A 14,685-nucleotide genomic window follows, 5' to 3' on the forward strand; every position below is an offset into this window, starting at 1 on the left:
CAGAAAAAGAGACACAGATGTATAGAACAGACTTTTGGACTCTATGGGAGAAGGCGAGGGTGGGATGATCTGAGAGAATAGCATTGAAACATGTATATTCTCAAGTGTGAAACAGATCGCCAGTCCAGATTGGATGCATGAGACAAGTGCTCGGGGCTGGTGCACTGGGATGACCCAGAGGGATGGGGTGGGGAGGGAGGTGGGAGGGGGGTTCAGGATGGGGAACACATGTAAATCCATGGCTGATTCATGTCAATGTATGGCAAAACCACTACAATATTGTAAAGTAATTAGCCTCCAACTAATAAAAATAAAGAAAAAAAAAAAAAAGAAAATGCCTTTTGTAGGGGCTTCCTTGGTGGCTCAGTGGTAAAGAATCTGCCTGTCAGTGCAGGAGTCCCAGGTTCAACCCCTGGTCTGGGACGATCATACACTCCTCAGAGCAACTAAGGCCATGCGCCACAGCTATGGAGCCTGTGCTGTAACAAAGCATGCAATCCGCAACAAGAGAAGTCACCACAATGAGAAGCCTGCACGGTGCAACTAAAGAGTAGCCCCCACCCACCTCAATTAGGGAAAAGCCCACACAGCAATGAAGAACAAGGACAGCCAAAAACAAATAAATAAATTTTTTTTTTTCAATGCCAAAAAAAAAAACTGTGTAAAGAAGTTTAGCAATACCTGTGATAACAAAATAAGCATAAATATTCAATTAATCATGATATACTTAATGCATCAGAAAAAACTTTATGAAATTGTATTGAAAAGAGTGGCTATAAAGATTACATAATCACATGAAAAATACTTTTAACCATTCTCATTTTAAATAGCAAGATAAAGCTATTAAGTATAGCATAAATACTATAATACAACTTTTTAAAATTAAAAAAAAATAGAATGGGAAAAGAAGGCTAGATGGGAATACCCCAAAATAACAATAAGAAGAAAGAAAAAAACTGACAATTAGTAACTGAATTCTAAAGTTCTTTATGCATTTTATGTATCATATATAGTTTATAGTTCCCAGGAATTCTACAATCCTTTGTCAAAATTCTGTTGAGGCTTAGAATTTGATGAGATTAATCTAGCATTTCTCATGAATATGCAATTCCTTTTATGGGTATTTTGTGGACCACTAAGTTCTACGTGTTTTATTGTTTGACACACACTTGGCAAATTATTCCTCATTGTGTTGCTGGGCAGCTTGTTTTCTTCTCAAGTACTCTATTTCTAATTTTAATGCTATAATCAAGTACTTGTTCAAAAATTACTCTAATATATATTCAAAATCATATTTTGAATTATAGTCACTTTATTATTATTTCACCTATTTCTCTTCACTGTAAAATGCTAGAAATTGGTTAGAATAGATACATAATCAGAACATTAGAAAAACTGTATACATGAATAAAAGAGTTTTTTCCACCTCCTCTCTGAATTGTGTTACACAAAAATAGGTATTCAGTAATTTAGTGGTTTTCAGTTCTGTTTTTTTGACTCCCTTCCATTCTTTGATTATATTACTTGAAACTAATCATTTTCCTTCATTTAAATATTTAAAATTGAATAATTTCAAAGGCTCTTTCATATGTAAATAATTTTCATCCTAACATAAATCTGTAAAACAACTACCTGAAAGTTTAGATTCTACTTATTATTTTGACTACATACAAATCAATGTGTCACATTTACAAATTTTGGTGGCGGTTTATTTGTTGAGTCATGCCCAACTCTTTCTGACCCTATGGACTATATAGCCCACTAGGCTCCTCTGTCCATGGAATTCTCCAGGCAAAAATATTGGAGTGGTTGCCATTTCCTTCTCCAAGGGATCTTGCCGACCCAGGAGTCGAACCCAGGTCTCCTGCATTGCAGGCAGATTCTTTACCAACAGCTAAAAGGGAAGCCTTTACAAATTTTAATGGAGTGGATTAATCTATTCAGAGACTGCTGAATCTTGTTTTGCATAACCTAAACTTATTTTTTAATATCATTCTATTCTTTTATTTTTACGATTCACTTGGATATAGAGTAAACAGTTCTTATATGAGGCATGCGATTGAGCATATCATTTTCACAGTTTTGAAGCAACATAGTATGTAATAAAAGCAGTCCTATTGCAATATTTTCTGTAAATATTTGCACTAGAAAACAATGTTTCTTCCAAGAAAGGAAAAAAAAAATAGCTTTTATTCAACACTCTATTACTTTTACACCAAGATTATAAAGAAGATCCACTTCTCAATATTGATTAAAAAAAAGGGGGCTGTAGAATAATGTTTCATACATTTTACTTCAACTCTCTCCACTCCATGAATATCATATCTACAAATCACCAGCTCCATAGAACCTATTCAATACAGAGGATATCCCAGGGCAATAGAAACAGAGCTTTGAGTCAGTGTAAATATGTCATAAACTCTACATCCTTTCAGTTTATCAATCTATGTCTCCTTGAAAATGTAATTAATTTACTCAACAAATTTTATTGAATGACAATATACCAGCTCTGGTATATTTCTTTACTAATGGAATTCTGCTGAATATGTTCCAGATAATATAAATAAAATTTTTCCTTTATATTTATTTGGTTGTTTGTAAAATACACATGACACAAAATTTACTACCTTAACCAATTTTAACTGTGTAGTTTGTTATATTAAATATAGTCATATTGTTGTGCAACCATCATCACCATCCATCTCCAGAACTCTCTTCATCTTGAAAAAATGAAACTTTATACTTAGTAAAAGATAACTACCCACTCTCCTCTCCTCTCAGCCCCTAACAACCACCATTCTACTTTTTGTCTCTGATTTTTCACTATCCCAGATCCCTCAAAAAAGGAATCATGTAGTATTTATCTTTTTGTGACTGGTTTATTTCAGTTAGCATAATGTCCTTGAGGCTCATCCATGTAGTAACATATGTCAGAATTTCTTCCTTTGAAAGCTGAATAAATTCCATTGTATGCATCTACCACATTTTGCTTATCCATTTGTCTGTTGATGGACTTGGGTTGCTTCCATGTTTGCATTATTGTGAATAATGCTGCTATGAACATAGGTGTAAAAATATCTCTTCAAAACTCTGCTTTCAATTCTTTTGGGTCCATGCCCAGAAGTGAAATTGCTGGATGATATGGTAAAACTATTTTTAATTTTTTGAATAACTAGCATACTGTTTTCAGACTTGCTATGCCATTTTACATTCCCACTAAGAGTGAAAAAGGGTGCTAAGGTCTTCACCAACACTTGTTATTTTCTTTTTTCTTTTTTTATAGTAGCTGTCACAATGGGTTTGAGGTAAAATTTCATTGTGGCTTTGATTTGCATTTTATTCATGATTAGTGAAGTTGAGCATCTTTATATGCACTTATTGGACATTTGTATATCTTTCTCGGAGAAATGTCAATTCAACTCCTTTTCAATCAGTTGTTCATTTTTGATTGTTTTTACCAATAGTCTTTTAAAATTAAACCATCCTTGTGTATGGTCCTTTTTATATAGTGTTGGACTCTGCGAATATGTGGTTGAGGATTTTCACATCTATATTCATCAAAGATATTGGTCTCTAACTTTTTTTTTTTTTAAGTGTCTTGATCTATTATTGGCTTCAGGATAATAGTGGTCTTGTAGAATGAATTTGAGAGTGTTGCAACCTTCTTTGGGGCTTCCCTGGTGGCTCATTGATAATCTGCCTGCAAAGCAGGAGATTCAGGAGATGTGGGTTCAATCCCTGGCTGAGGAAGATCCCCTGGAGGATTGCATGGCAGCCCACTCCAGTATTCTTGGCTGGAGAATTCCATGAAGAGAGGAACCCAGAAGAGAGGAGTCCGTAGGGCTGCAAAGAGTTGGACACAACAGACAACTGAGCACACACACATGCATGTATATGCTTCAATTTTTTTGAAATTATTTGATAAGGATAGGTATTAGTTCTTCTTTTTATGTTTGGTATAAATCTCCTATGAAGCTATTGGTTCTGAACTTTAATTTTCTGGGAGTTTTTCTTAAATTACAAATTCAATTTTATTACTAGTGATAAGGCTGTTCAGATGGCCTGCTTCTTTCTGATTCAGTCTTGGCAAATTGTTTGTTTCTAGAAATATGTCCTTTTCTTATAGGTTGTCCAATTTTCTGACATATAATTCTTCATAGTATTCTCATGATTTTTTTTATATCTCCGTGGTATTGATTGATAGTTCTCCTCTTTTATTTATTATTTTGACTATTTTGACTCTTCCTTTTTTCTTCTTGATTAGTCTGGGTAAAGATTTATCAATTTTATCTTCTGAAGAAAGTTCTTGGGTTTTTTTTATCTTTTCTACTGCTTTGGGTGATCTCTATTTTCCCTATTTATTTCCTCTCTGATCTTTATTATTTCCTTCTTTCTTCTGGATTTGAACTTTATTTGTTCTCCTTCCAAGAATGCTAGGATAGTTCAATATTGGCAAATCAATCAATGTGACATATAACATTAACAAAAGGAAGGATAAAATTTACATGATCATCTCAATGGATACAGTAAAGCATTTAAAAAAGTTTACATCCATTTGTGACTAAAAATTCTCTTCAAAGTTTGTATAGAAGGAATATAGCTCAACAAAATAAAGGCCATTATGATAATCCCACAGCTAACATCATACTCATTGATGGAAAACTAATAAAAGACTTTCCTCTAAAATCAGGAGTAAGACAAGGCGGTCCACTCTTGCAACTGCTATTAAACAAAGGATTAGAAGACAAGCAATCAGACAAGACAGCAATCAGCCAAGAAAATAAAACAAAAGATATCCAAATTGGAAAGGAAGAACTAAATCTGTTACTAGTTGCAGATGACATGAGATAGATAGATAGATAAATACACACACACACACGAAGCAACAGTTAGAACTGGACATGGAACAACAGACTGGTTCCAAATTGGGAAAGGAGTACGTCAAGGCTATATATTGTCACCCTGCTTATTTAACTTACATGCAGAGTACATCAGGCAAAATGCCAGGCTTGATGAAGCACAAACCGGAGCCAAGATTATCAGGAGAAATATCAATAACCTCAGATACACAGATGACACCACCCTTATGGCAGAAAGTGAAGAAGAACTGAAGAGCCTCTTGATGAAAGTGGAAGAGGAGAGTGAAAAATTTGGCTTAAAACTCAACATTCAGAAGACTAGGATCATGGCATCTGGTGCCATTACTTCATGGCAAATAGATGGGGAAACAATGGACACAGTGACAGACTTTATTTTCTTGGGCTCCAAAATCACTGCAGATGGTGACTGCAGCCAAGAAATTAAAAGATGCTTGCTTCTTGGAAGAAAAGCTATTACCAACCTAGACAGCATATTAAAAAGCAGAGACATTACTTTGCTGACAAAGGTCCATCTAGTCAGAGCTATTGTCTTTCCAGTAGTCATGTGTGGATGTGAGTGTTGGACTACAACGAAAGCTGAGTGCCGAAGAATTGATGCTTTTGAACTGTACTTGAGAGTCCCTTGGACTGCAAGGAAATCAAACCAGTCTATCTTAAAGGAAATCAATCCTAAATAGTCATTGGAAGGACTGATGCTGAAGCTGAAACTCCAATACTCTGGCCACCTGATGGGAAGAATTGACTCACTGGAAAAGACTCTGAGGCTGGGAAAGATTGAAGGTGGGAGAGAAGGGGAAACAGAGGATGAAATGGTTGGATGGCATCAGCAACTCGATGGACATGAGTTTGAGCAAGCATAGGGAGTTGGTGATGACTAGGGAAGACTGATGTGCTGCAGTCCATGGGGTCACAGAGTCGGGACACAATTGAGCGACTGAATTGAACCGAATATATACATGTATATGTATATATGTGTGTGTGTGTATATATATAAGCAATATATACATCTCTTATATATAAAACCCAAAAGTCTTCACCATTGATGGATACAAGATCAATATATAGAAATCTGTTTCTTTTGCATACACTAATAATGAGCTATGAGATAGCAAAAATTAACAAATAAATAAACTCCTGTTTAAAATCACATCAAAAAATACATAGGATAAATTTAACTAGGAGATGAAATATCTATACTTTGAAAACTATAAAACATTGATGAAGGAAATTGAAGATAATCGAAAAATGAAAAGATATCCCTGTGTTCATGGACTGGAAAAAATAATAATGTTAAAATGCTCATATGATGCAGAGCAATCTACTTATTTAATGCAATCTCAATCAGAAAAGACCAAAAAACATTTTTCAAGGAACTAGAACAAATAATCCTAAAATTCATATCAAATCACAAAAGATCCGAGGCAGCCAGCCAATGCAATCTTGAGGAAAAGAACAAATTGGTAAATGGGAGGTATCATACTCCCTGACTTCAGACTACACTATAAAGCTACATTAACAAAACACCATGGTACTGACACACACACAAAGAGATATATAAATCAATGGAACAGAATATAGAGTCCAGAAAAAAGAAAAACACATATTTTTATGGTTAATTAATCTACATCAAAGGGGACAAGAATATACAATGGGGAAAAGATAGTCTCTTCAATAAGTAATGCTGGGAAACCTAGACAGCTATCTCTAAAACAATGAGATTAAAACATTGCCTCATATCATATACAAAATAAACTCAAAAGGGATCAAAGACCTAAATCTAAGACCTGAAATCATGAAATCTCTAGAAGAGAATATAGGCAGAGCATTCTTTGACATAAATTTTGGCCATATTTTTTTGGATCTGTCTTCTAAGGTAAAATAGATAAAAGTAAAAATAAACAAACAGGACCCAATTAAACTTAATGCTTTTGCTCAGTAACACAAACCATCTACAAAACAAAAAGACAACACATTGAATGGGAGAAACTATTTGTAAATGATGTGACTGACAAGGGGTTAATATACAAAATATATAAGCAGTTCATACAACTCAATATCAAAACAAAAAAACTTGATTAAAAAAATGGGCATAAGATCTGAATAGACATCATTCCAAGGAACACATACAGATGGCTAGAGAAGTGAAAGTGTTAGTCGCTCAGTTGTGTCTAACTCTTTGCAATCCATGAACTGTAGCCCACCAGGCTCCTCTGTTCATGGAATTCTTCAACAAGAACACTGGAGTGAGTAGCTGTTCCCTTCTCCAGGGGATCTTCCTGACCCAGGGGTTGAACTTGGGTCTCTTGCATTGCAAGCAGATTCTTTACCATCTGAGCCATCAAGGAAGTCCCACAGATGGATAACAGGCGCATAAAAAGATGCTCACCATTGCTAATTATTCAGTTCAATAGGTAATTCAGTTCAGTCACTCAGTTCAGTAGTTCAGTTCAGTCACTCAGTTCAGTAGTTCAGTTCAGTCGCTCAGTCGTGTCCGACTCTTTGCAACCCCATGAATTGCAGCACGCCAGGCCTCCCTGTCCATCACCAACTCCCGGAGTTACTCAAACTCGTGCCCATCGAGTCGGTGATGCCATCCAGCCATCTCATCCTCTGTCGTCCCCTTCTCCTCCTGCCCCCAATTCCTCCCAGCATCAGGGTCTTTTCCAATGAGTCAACTCTTCGCATGAGGTAGCCAAAGTATTGGAGTTTCAGCTTCAGCATCAGTCCTTCCAATGAATACCCAGGACTGATCTCCTTTAGGATGGACTGGTTGGATCTCCTTGCAGTCCAAGGGACTCTCAAGAGTCTTCTCTAACACCACAGTTCAAAAGCATCAACTCTTTGGTGGTCAGCTTTCTTCACAGTCCAACTCTCACATCCATACATGACTACTGCTAATTATTAGAGAAATGCAAATCATAACCACTCAATCCTTTAAAGCAACAATTTAGGATTTACCTTTAGTTCCCCTTTAAAGTAACAGAGTCTCTGTGAACATCTCATATTCATCAACAAGTATGCTTTAATCTATTCTCTGTGTCTGTGTAGCCTCCACCATGGTGTCTCACCTAGACTATTTCTATCATCTTCTAACTGGTCTCATTCCTTCTCTGGTTGACTCCTACACTCCACTTTCCGAACAGCAGCTATTTATCACTTTAGAATTTAGATCATGTTACTCTCAGTTTAAAAGGTGCCAGGGACTTCCCACTGCACTTAAAATTCATTTTCATACACTAGATTGCAAAGCCCTATATATTAGAGTCCTTATTTACTTCTTTCTTCACTTTATGTCTTATTCCAATCTTTTTTTGTTTGTTTTGTTGTTTAGTCACCAGTCGTGTCCAACTCTTTTGTGACCCCCAAGGACTACAGCCTGCCAGGTTCCTCTGTCCATGGGATTCTCCAGACAAGAATACTGGAGTGGGTTGCCATTTCCTTCTCCAGGGGATCTTCCTAACTCAGGGATTAAACCCATGTCTTCTGCATTGGCAGGCGGATTCTTTACCATTGAACCACCTGGGAAGCTCCTTCTAGTCTTCTAATTTTTTGACCACATTGAGCTATTTCCTAACTTGGGGCCCTTCCATAAGTTGTTTCTTCAACCTAAATTGCTCTTCACCATGATCTTTCACATCTGGCTCTTTCTTGTCATTCAGATCTTGCCTTAAACATCATCTCAGCCAAGATCTCCTCTTACTGACCACCCAATCTAAAATAGAGAACTAACTACTATAATATCATCCTACATTAGCTATCTAAAGAGAATTTGTCACTAGCTATTTTTCTTGTTTATTTTATCTCTAACCTGAAGGAAAATATAAGCCCCATTACAACATTATCAGCTATGCTCACTATTGCACAATTAGCACATGGCACATAAGAAGTGTTCAACAAATATTTGAAAAAGCAAAGTGAATTTCTCAAAAAAAAAATCCTCTGGAATCCTAGTATCTGGTTTCTCCACTAGCCTTTTTTGTGACCTTCCTTGAAAATGAATGCAAATTGTTTAAAAGATTGAGTTATATAAGATTATATTGCTGCTGTTTAGTCACTAAGTCTTGTCTGACTCTTCTGCTTCCCCATGAACTGTATAGCCTGCTAGACTCCTCTGTCCATAGGATTTTCTAAGCAAGAATACTGGAGTGGGTTGCCATTTCCTTCTCCAGGAGATCTGCCCAAACCCAAGTCTCCTGCTTGGGAGGTGGCCAGGTTCCTCTGTTCATGGAATTCTCTTGGCAAGAATACTGGAATGGGTAGCCATTCCCTTTTCCAGGGTATCTTCCTGACCCAGGGATTGAACCCAGTTTTCCTGCATTGCAGGCAGAACTTTTACCATTTGAACCACCAGGGAAACCCATGGGAAGATTATATTATCAACATCAAATACTTGCAAGAAAGAAAAATAACAATAACAAATAAATAACAAGAATCCAAATATCCAAATAGTACAATTTGCCCAGAAAGAGCAGAATTGAGTAATCTCAAAGTCAGAAATCTCATCTACTCTGCTACTAAAGAAGAGTCAATTCTTCTAAAAATATAAATTTTAGGTTCTCAGTAAAGAGACTGTTAGCACCAAGAGGAGCCAGCTTAGGAAAGTAGAGAACTATTTAGGCCCAATGTCATATTTGTTGTGTAAACTTGATTTTGGTTTTTTATCTTATCTAGCTTCTAAATCATTAAAATGTGACATGATAGTTCAAGAAAGATGATCACACTTAAATACATAAAATAAAACTATTAACACATTAGACATAATGAGATTATTTTTGTAAACTCAATTAAATTTCTTAGAAGAAGGCCTAAACATTACTGCTTAATTTTAATTGTGAGAAATTTACAACAAAGGATGTTAAATGAGATTCTTTCTTATGTCAGTTTCAGAAGACACCCAGAGTCAAAAGCAGTCAGAGTTAAATATCTACAGCATGTAAGGAGGTGTGACCATCATTGCAAAAGTTGTAAAGATATGGCCCAAATGATTCTACCAGCATCAGTTCAACAATAACCTCTAAGCTTTAAGACAAATTCATCAAAATATAAAATTGGAGGCCAAGGTAATCAATATAATCTTTCCTATTACGACAACTCAAAAACCAAGACAAGGTATGAGGAAATAAAATCTGCTTCAAGTCTCCAAGAATAACACAATGGTGAAGAATTACCAGGATAGTTTCTAGGGAACACAGAAGTTCAGAAAAGTGACATTTTCAAGAAAATATTATAAATTTGGGATTACTTTCCACATTGTCACTAATGACTATAAGTGTTCCTAAGAGTGTTCCTAAGTGGTTGAGAAACTAATCCCTACTTTTGATGAGTTCCAAGGACTAGAAAGAAAAAGATCAAATTCTTTCACTATATTGTGGATTTGTCTATTCCATCTTGTACTTCTGTTGATCTTTTTTGCTTTATATATTTTGACAATGAATTATTAGATGCATACAGATCTCTGTGGCACAGTACTCATCTCTAACTTTGGCAATGCTTTTGCCTTAAAATCAACTTTGACTTTAACAATACAGATAAATCCTTTTAAAAATGCTTAATTATAAAAGAAAACACATAGTGATTACTAAAAATTCAAATAATAAGTATTTATGTTATAATTCAGTTTTCAAGGCCTTTGCTGTTCTTCTTTAGTTATGTTCCACAGATGGACAGCTTACCAATGAGCTCAGTATTTGTGTGAGTTCAGAAAGAAAATGAAGGATGTCCTCAACCTTTTGCATGCCAGGGTTTACTATTACACACTCTGGTTCTTAGGAGGTCCTTTCCCAGTTACTCTGGCTAGAAAGATTGGTTTCCTTCAAAGTTTAGCCTCCTGACCTTTTGTACAGTTTTAAGCAAATGGGGTAAGTGGCAAGGGAAAAAAGAGAAACAATGATGGGGATTCCCCTGCATTCTTCTATGACAGGAGCCCCTTTTCCCAGATTAACCAAGATCTCTCAGAGTCTTAGATGTCTGTATCACTGCATTTGGAACTGGTGTGCAGGCAAGAATAGGAGAATAAAAGGGAAAAAATGGGAATTATGTAGCAGAATGTTTCATAGAGGGAATGTATCTAAAGTCATCAAGGTGTTAGTCAATTTTACATTGCCTACCCAGTGCTGACCAGTTTGTGTTCAGGAGTAAATGCAACATCTTCAAGGTGTCACAGAAGGCTATTTGGTCTCCACAAATATTTACCCTCTACAGTACTCCTGGGGAGCTTCAGTCAATGATAATGAATGAGTGATAATGAAAAGGAGAAAAATTTTAAAATGAGATCTTCAACAAGAACAAAGTATCAACATTCCTTCTATGTGGATATTCTAGGTGGATATGTGGAAATTATATGACATTATCATGCTCAAAAAGGCCTGTAGAGATCTCCTATTTATCTCTTACATTCTCAGCAATTTAAAGAGAGAAAATAGCAACATTTCTGAGAAGATAATTCTGAGCAATAATAAAAACCCACTAGAAATTAAGTAACTTTTTGCTCTGTTTCCCAAGAAGATACCATCTTTACCTAAGAATCAAAGGATCTTTCATTCAAATTCATCTGAGATATACCCATCACCTCCAATAGATTGGAAATTTGTCTATAACAAATGCAGGTTTATGAGAGTAATAGAGTTACATTTTCATTTTATAGCTCTATCATTGCAGGGTGAGTTTTCTTTTAAAGAGGACTTTATTATTTCTATCACCTCCCTAATTGAAACCAAAGTATCATAAGTTTTCAAGAGACCTTGCTGGTCCTTTAAATATTTGAGAGCTGAACATACTGATTTCTTTTGATTATCAGAAAGTTCATCTGGGAGCCCTGGATTCAATTTCTCTGTTACTAGTGGTAAGATAATGTGATAGTGAGCTACTGCACCCTGAAGGAGAAAATAATAAAATATCTCTAATATTTTCAGTTGCATATCCCTGTCAGTGTATTTTGGAATTGCATTGGGAAATGTGAAAGTTCTGATAAGCAAAAGCTTTTCTTGACAAATTTATAATTACAATAAAATGATAATGTTGAAATTTGATAGCAGGATACAGTTCTTTAAGCCAAGTCAATAGATTGCAAATATACACTGATTATATTATGATAGCTGAATCTATCACAGCCTAGCTAAGCTGTTATCAGGAAGGCAAACATTAAAAAAAAATATTAAAAAAAGAAATTTAACCATACTCCATGGTATATTGAAAAGTAAGAGAATATTTATCATCATTATTGACTTAGCATATCTTGGGTGGGTAAAAGTTCCTGTTAGAATTAGAAAGCCACAACTAAATTTCCTAAAGTCAGAAATATTTCAGAGTCTAAAGCTGTGCTATCTTACTGCCTGAGAACTGCTGGAAGGATAAAACCCACACCAGATTCTCAAAGACTTAGTTTCAAATAAAGAATGTAAAACATCTCATTAACAATTTTAAAATTGATTACATTTAAATAACAATACTTTACATATATGTAGGGTTAAATATATTATTAAAATGCATTCCTTTTCTTTTTACTTTTTAAATTGTGACTACTAGAAAATTTTAAAACACTTATATGGTTTACATTAGTGGGTCACATTATATTTCTATTGGACAGTGCTGTTCTAAACCATAGATCATAATAATATTAAGATTGTGGGGTAGAATATCCTATTTATTACACTTAAAACACATCTCTCCACAAAATTTGATAGCACTGTTTCCAGTAACCTTGCAGCAATTACACATGGTCCCCTTGGTTTAGGTGGGCTTCCCTGGTGGTCAGATGGTAAAGAATATGCCTGTAACGCAGGAGACCTGGGTTGGATCCTTGGCTTGGGAAGATTCCCCGGAGAAGGGAACAGCTAACCACTCTAGCATTCTGGCCTGGAGAATCCTATGGACAGAGGAGCCTGGCAGGCAAAGAGTCGGACACGACAGAGAAACTTTCACTTGGTTTAAGTATAAATTTTTATTCCTGTTTACTTGAGGTGTTGGCCTTGTTACATCTAGTATACATGTGTGGGTGTTGCAACTACTTATCTTTACGCCTGTTTTTCTTTTCTATTGGACTGTGAGCTCACTTAGGAGGAAAAAACTTAACAGCACACATGGTTTTTTAGTTCCTAAGTCACGTCTGACTCTTTTGTAACCTCATGAACTGTAGCCCACCAGTCTCCTCTGTCCATGGGACTCTCCAGGCAGGAATACTGGAGTGGGTTGCCATTTCCTTCTCCAGGGGATCTTCTCAACCTAGGAGTTGAACTCCTGTCTGCTGCATTGGCAGGAAGATTTTTTACCATTGAGCCAGCAGGGAAGCATCAGCACAGAGTATACTGTCAACAAAACTCATAGGATAAATTTTTAACAATGAAGAAATTAATAATTCCCTTTATTATTATCATTTCTGGGAGATTCTATCTTAATAGACAATAAATAAATGATGTTGCCTGGCTTATTTGACTAGTCGGATTCGTTATAACATGGTAGAACAAATTGGGAAATTCTTATACACTATCTCCTTTAAATAAACCAGAGGGAAGATATAGATAGTACCATTTTAAGTAGAACCACCGAAATACATTATTTCAGGATTTTTATTATTTTATTAAATATATAATTACTTCTTCCTGTTGTGTGTCTGACATGAGAATACAAAGATTAATTAAATTTTATTGCCTTCTGGCTCAGCTGGTAAAAAATCTGCCTGCAATGTGGGAGACCTGGGTTCAATCCCTGGGTTGGGAAGATTCCCTGGAGAAGGGAAAGGCTACCTACTCCAGTATTCTGGCCTGGAGAATTCGATAGATTGTATAGTCCATGGGGTTGCAAAGAGTCAGACAGGACTGAGCAACTTTCACTTTCACTTTTCTTTCCTATATTTAGGTACCTCACAGCCTAGATGAAGAGACAGATAAATATTTAAAGTATTCTGTACTACAACTGAAGAAGATGCAGCTTACAGCAATGGAGAAAGCCATCAGGTCTACCTGGCTTCATAGAGGAATTTAAGATTTAGCTGAGGCTATGAAATGTAAGTAGAAGTTTGTATGCACAGTCATAGTGATTGGGGGAGAGTTCTAGAGCAATCCACAAAAAGAATAAAATAGAAATCTCAGCACTGAGGCATAAAAGAGCAAGCAATTCCACATTTTAGAGTTAGGGAATGGTGATGTGAAAAGTGGCAACAAGATCAGATAGTTTATTAATTTAATCTAGTCAAGTAATATTTATTGAGGAAGTTGAGTGTACATTTTAGGAGACCTAACTAGAGATTTCAATTGCCTGAGATTAAGTTCTCTACCACTGCCTAATCATGTGATCTTGGGTAAAACAATTTTAACATATTTAAGTCCCAGTTTGCTTACCTGCACACAGGGAAAAATAACAATAGCAACTACAATTTATAGAGTTGTTACCAGGATTAAATAAAATAATCCATTTAAAAGGCTGAGCATTGTCAGTGCTCTCTAGTCAAAGCCCATCAGCAAATTACTTACAGTTGAACAAGCAGGGGTTATTACTCATTACATAAAAAATAGAACAAAAACACAGGGAGCTGTGGGTGTCTCAGGAAGAGGTGTTCCTGAGAACACCTCTTAAATTCATTACATTTCAATAAATTGTAATCATAGAGAAGGCAGACTAGAGCAAGGCTTAAGGCTATAATTGTTAAAGAAGTAGCAGCTACTTACATTACCAGGAGAGTGGAGTGTTAGCTATTTTGCACAAATGTCTTCATTTTTTGCTGAGCTTAAAGTTACAAACTGGTCTTGTTTTGTCTCATAGTTTCAGCGTGACCTTGTCTAATGTTAGTGAGATTATGTCCACCAGAAGA

Source organism: Cervus canadensis, chromosome 6 (assembly GCF_019320065.1).
Source record: "Cervus canadensis isolate Bull #8, Minnesota chromosome 6, ASM1932006v1, whole genome shotgun sequence".
Taxonomy (NCBI): Eukaryota; Metazoa; Chordata; class Mammalia; order Artiodactyla; family Cervidae; genus Cervus; species Cervus canadensis.